General features: G+C 41.0%; 1 pseudogene; it reads right to left on the reverse strand.

Moving 5' to 3' along the window:
* Nucleotides 1-3,199: 3,199 nt before the first annotated feature.
* Nucleotides 3,200-3,604, reverse strand: LOC138930757 (non-histone chromosomal protein HMG-14 pseudogene; annotated as a pseudogene).
* Between the last annotated feature and the right edge of the window lie 2,492 nt (nucleotides 3,605-6,096).

A 6,096-nucleotide genomic window follows, 5' to 3' on the forward strand; every position in this document is an offset into this window, starting at 1 on the left:
TTTTTAAATTTCCTGTTTGAGTTCTTTAGTTATCTCTTAGTTATTTAGCAGCATAATGTTTAAACTCCATGTGTTTATTTTTTACAGTTGTTTTTCTTGTAATTGATATCTAATCTCATGGTGGTGGTGTTGGAAAAGATGCCTGATATTCTTTCAAGTTTTAAAAAATAACTGAGACTTGATTTTCAACCCCCAAATGATCTATTCTGGAGAATGTTTTTTGTGTATTTGAAAAGAAAGTGTATTCTGCTACTTTTGGACAGAATGTCCTGTACATATCAACTCATTCCATCTGTGCTAACATCTTATTTAAGGATCATGTTTCCTTATAAATTTTCTGTCTGGATTATCTGTCCATTGGTGTAAATGGGATGTTAAATTCTCCACTATTATGGTGTTACTGTCGATTTCCCATTTTACGGTTATTATAATTTACCTTATATATTGTGGTCTTCCCTGGTGGCTCAGATGGTAAAGAATCCACCTGCAATGCAGGAGACCCAGGTTCAAAATCTGAGTTGGGAAGATCCCCTGGAGAAGGGAAAGGTTACCCACTGCAGTATCCTGGCCTGGAGAACTCCATGGAATGTATAGCCCATTGGGTTACAAAGAGTCAGACACGACTGAGTGACTTCCACTTTCAATTTCACTTTATGTATTGAAGCGCTCCATAAAATATTCACAATTGTTATGTTCTTTTCTTGGATTAATCCCTTGAGTATTATGTAGTGTCCTTCTTGTTTCTTGTAATATATTATTTATTATAAAGTCTACATTGCCTGACGTGAGTATTGCTACTCTGGCTTTCTTTTGATTTCCATTTGTGTGGAACAACTCTTTCCATCCCCTCACTTTCATTCTTATGTGTCTTTAGGTTTGATGTGAGCCTCTTGTAGGTATCATATTTACATATCTTGTCTGGAAAAGAAATGCAAAAAAGCAAAATTGCTGTCTGGGGAGGCCTTACAAATAGCTGTGAAAAGAAGAGAAACAAAAAGCAAAGGAGAAAAGGAAAGATATAAGCATGTAAATGCAGAGTTTCAAAGAATAGCAAGGAGAGATAAGAAAGCCTTCTTCAGTGATCAATGCAAAGAAATAGAGGAAAACAACAGAATGGGAAAGACTAGAGATCTCTTCAAGAAAATTAAAGATATCAAGGGAACATTTCATGCAAAGATGGGCTTGATAAAGGACAGAAATCCTATGGACCTAACAGAAGCAGAAGATATTAAGAAGAGGTGGCAAGAATACACAGAAGAACTGTGCAAAAAAGAGCCTTATGACCCAGATAATCAGGATAGGGTGATCACTCATCTAGAGCTAGACATCCTGGAATGTGAAGTCAAGTGGGCCTTAGAAAGCATCACTACGAACAAAGCTAACGGAGGTGATGGAATTCCAGTAGAGCTATTTCAAATCTTGAAAGATGATGCTGTGAAAGTGCTGCACTCAACATGCCAGCAAATTTGGAAAACTCAGCAGTGGCCACAGGACTGGAAAAGGTCAGTTTTCATTCTAATTCCAAAGAAAGGCAATGCCAAAGAATGCTCAAACTACCACACAATTGCACTCATTTCACATGCTAGTAAAGTAATGCTCAAAATTCTCCAAGCCCAGCTTCAGTAATACGTGAACTGTGAACTTCCAGATGTTCAAGCTGGTTTTAGAAAAGGCAGAGGAACCAGAGATCAAATTGCCAACATCCACTGGATCATGGAAAAAGCAAGAGCCAAACATCCACTGGATCATGGAAAAAGCAAGAGAGCTCCAGGAAAACATTTATTTCTGCTTTATTGACTATGCCAAAGCCTTTGACTCTGTGGCTCACTACACACTGTGGAAAATTCTGAGAGAGATGGGAATACCAGACCACCTGACCTGCCTCTTGAGAAATCTGTATGCAGGTCAGGAAGCAACAGTTACAACTGGACATGGAAAAACAGACTGGTTCCAAATAGGAAAAGGAGTACGTCAAGGCTGTATATTGTCACCCTGCTTATTTAACTTATATGCAGAGAACATCATGAGAAACGCTGGACTGTAAGAAACACAAGTTGGAATCATGATTGCTGGGGGAAATATCAATAATCTCAGATATGCAGATGACACCACCCTTATGGCAGAAAGCGAAGAAGAACTAAAGAGTCTCTTGATGAAAGTGAAAGAGGAGAGTGAAAAAGTTGGCTTAAAGCTCAACATTCAGAAAACGAAGATCATGGCATCTGGTCCCATCACTTCATGGGAAATAGATAGGGAAACAGTGTAAACAGTGTCAGACTTTATTTTTTTGGGCTCCAAAATCACTGCAGATGGTGACTGCAGCCATGACATTAAAAGATGCTTACTCCTTGGAAGAAAAGTTATGACCAACCTAGATAGCATATTCAAAAGCAGAGATATTACTTTTCTGACTAAAGTCCGTCTAGTCAAGGCTATGGTTTTTCCAGTAGTCATGTATGGATGTGCGAGTTGGACTGTGAAGAAAGCTGAGCACTGAAGAATTAATGTGTTTGAACTGTGGTGTTGGAGAAGACTCTTGAGAGTCCCTTAGACTGCAAGGAGATCCAACCAGTCCATTCTGAAGGAGATCAGCCCTGGGATTTCTTTGGAAGGAATGATGCTAAAGCTGAAACTCCAGTACTTTGGCCACCTCATGTGAAGAGTTGACTTATTGGAAAAGACTCTGATGCTGGAAGGGATTAGGGGCAGGAGGAGAAGGGGACGACAGAAGATGAGATGGCTGGATGGCATCACTGACTCGATGGACATGAGTCTGAGTGAACAGGGAGGCCTGGCGTGCTGCAATTCATGGAGTCGCAAAGAGTCGGACACGACTGAGTGACTGAACTGAACTGTCTTTGTATCCATTCATCCAGTTTGTGTCTTTTGATTGGAGCATTTAATCCATATACATTTAAGGTAATTTTAATATGCATAATCCTATTACCACTTTCTTAATTGTTTTAGTGTGCTTTTTTTTTCACTACTGATTCCAATGGTGTAAATCAACTATGCTCCAGTTAAATTTAAAAAAAAAAAAAAAACTTGCACTTTATAATGTATGTGGTAGGATTTCCACCTTCTTAAAAATACTACTAGAGCTACTAAAAAATTGCATTTACAAAATAATTGATAAACTATTCCTCTGGATTGTACAAGAAAGTACACAGGGACCCCTGATAGACTCGAGTGTGTGATATTAATCACCGATAACTTCTTTCTTTCCTGCTCCATCAGAGGCTGGGCTCTCCTTCTTTTCAATCTCTCCATTTGATGCAAGTAAATCGTCAGTCTCTTGGTTGGCCACTTTGACCTGTTTTACCATTGCTCCCTTTTCCCCTTTTGTTTGTACTTTTCTGTCTGAAGGTTTATCATTTCCTGCTACCTTCTTTGGCTTTGTTTCCACTTTGACAGGAGCAGATTTAGTTGACAACCTCCCAGGTCTCCTCTTGGGTACCTCTGCTGCTCCTGATGCAGAGCTGACCTTCCTTTGGGGCACCCTGGCAGTAGAGTGGGCACGTGCTGGGAGTGGGGAGAGGAGTCTGGAAGCTGGTCTACCTGACCATGGCTGCTCTTTCCCTTGCCTGAGCAACTGAACCCTCATGGGACCTATTCTTAATTTTTACTGTTTTATTCTCTTTTCTTTCTGTATTCTGATTGAGTGACTTTTACTACTCTTGTCACCCAGATCACTGATTTGTTTTTTTACATTCTCTGACCTCCTGCTGGTTTCCACTAGTGTATTTTTTGTTTCAGTAAATGAACTCAAAATTTATAAATCTTTCTTTACAGTTTCTAGCCCTTTGCTGAAGGAGGCTTACAATTTGCCTAGACTTTCATTGATTCTCTCATCAAACTCATTCAGTTTTCTATTGAGTCTGATTCTGATGAACATCTTTACGCGTGTTACTCTGAATTCTTTATCTGATAAATCTCTTATCTCCTCTTCATTTAGTTGTTTTTCTGATATCTCCTCGTGTTTTAAAGATATTCTGTAATCCCTTCATTTTTCCTAACTCGTTTGTTTCTACATATATCAGCTTCATTTGTCACCCCGCCTTGAAAGAATGGTGCTAGTCTTATGTAGGAGGTGTCCTATAGGGTATAGTGTACAATAGTACACTATAGTACCTATAGTGTCCTATAGGGTATAGGGTACAATATCTCCTGGTCAACAGAGCCAGACATCCCAGGGGTATCCCCTCTCTGGGCTGCATGTGCCCTCCTGTGATGGGTGGACAGCAATTGTGGCAGGTGTGCTGCTGGGTGAGCTTGGTCCCCAGGCAGACTTGGATGTGACCACTGCAGATGGCCTTAGTAGGTTGAGCTGGTTCCAAGTCCAAATATCTACAGGATCTGGCTGAAACTGCTGCAGGAGGGGGTGCTGGTGCATAGGCCTGGTCTCTTGAGTTATCAGAGGAAAGCAGGGACAGGGCAATATCAATGTTATTTAGGCTGATGGAAACTGATAGAAATGGTGCTCACCAGCACCAGGCCAGCTAAGTGGAAAGAAAGTAAAAACAAATGATGTCTGCCAGTACTTCCATCCCGAAAGTTCCACTGGACCCCTGCCCCTCTGTTGCAAGACCTGAAATTACTCAATGACTCTCCTTGTATGGCCCAGGCGCTTTTCAAGCTGCTCCCTCTGTAATGGGCTTTGGAGTGAGTGAGTTTCTACATGAGTCTTTTAAGAGTGAAATCCTTTCCCTTTCCCACAACCCCTAGGCTCCCCCAGATGCAAGTCCTGCTGGTTTTCAGAGCCAGCTCTTATGGAGGCTCAGCTTCCCAGTGCAGGTTCCCCAGTCTGATGTGGGAGTTGAACCCCTGGTCCTCAGGGGGTACCTCTGCAGTTGTGATATCTCTCCTCTTTGTGGGTTGCCCCACAGGAATGTATGTGGGGAGGTGGGTGGTTCTCACTAGACCAGGACTCTGTATCTCCTACTTTTCTCAATGTGGCCTTTTCCTTATACCCTTAGTTGTAGAAAATCTGTTGTTCTAGTCTTTGGGTCAGTTCTCAGAGACAGTGGTTCTATATATGGTTGTAGTTTTGTTGTGTCCCTGGGAGGAAGTGAGTGCAGGATCTTCCTACTCCACCAACTTGATCTGAAATTTGTGCAAGGCACAAACCTAAGCACTTGACTGAAACTATGTTCAATCTAAATGAGGGCTACAAGATGACTCTGGATCTGGCTCTGCTGCCCCTTGAGCAGTCACATGTCCCATCACTCAGTTTCAGTGTCTCCAATTCCTGGATGTCTAGACCTGCAATCAAGATATCTCAAGAGAGTAGTAGAAAGAAGTACCTTTACTCCATCAGAACCTCTCAGATGCCAGACCAAGAAAAACCAGATCAAGAGTGATTGTATCACCTTCAATGCCAGCCATCTTCAGATCCTGTTTTTTTTTTTTTTTTTTTTTTTAAATCCTTTCCTTCTCTGGTATTTCCCGCCTAGAGAAATTCCTTTAGCATTTGTTGTAAAGCTGGTTTGGTGGTACTGAATTCTCTTAACTTTTGCTTGTCTTTAAGGTTAGTGATTTCTTCACTGAAGCTAAATGAAATCCTTGCTGAGTATTCTTGGTTGTGGATTTTCCCCTTCCATTACCTTAAATATATTCTGCCTCTCCCTTCTGGCCTGCAGAGCTTCTGCTGAAAGACGAGCCCTTAACCTTGTGGGAGCTCTCTTGTATGTTGTTTGTTGCTTTTCCCTTGTTGGTTTTAATATTTTTCCGTGTGTTTAATTTTGTTAATTTGATTAATATGTGATTTAGCATGTTTCTTATTTTGTGTATCCTGTATGGGACTCTCTTCACTTCCTAGACTTGGGTGACTGTAATATCTTCAAATATTTTCTTAGACTCTTTCTCTTCTTCTTTTCTACATTTCAGATTTTGATGTGTTAAGTGAGTCCCAGAGGTCTCTGAGTCTGTCCTCAATTCTTTTCATTCTTTTTCTCTATTCTGCTCTTCAACAGCTATTACCACCATTTTATCTTCCAGCTCACTTCTCCATCCTTCTCTATTAGGCTGCTTTTGATTCCTTATCTGCTGTGCTGGGCTTAGTTGCTCAGGTGTACCTGACTCTTCACGACCTCATGG

Source organism: Ovis canadensis, chromosome X (genome assembly GCF_042477335.2).
Source record: "Ovis canadensis isolate MfBH-ARS-UI-01 breed Bighorn chromosome X, ARS-UI_OviCan_v2, whole genome shotgun sequence".
Lineage (NCBI taxonomy): Eukaryota > Metazoa > Chordata > Mammalia > Artiodactyla > Bovidae > Ovis > Ovis canadensis.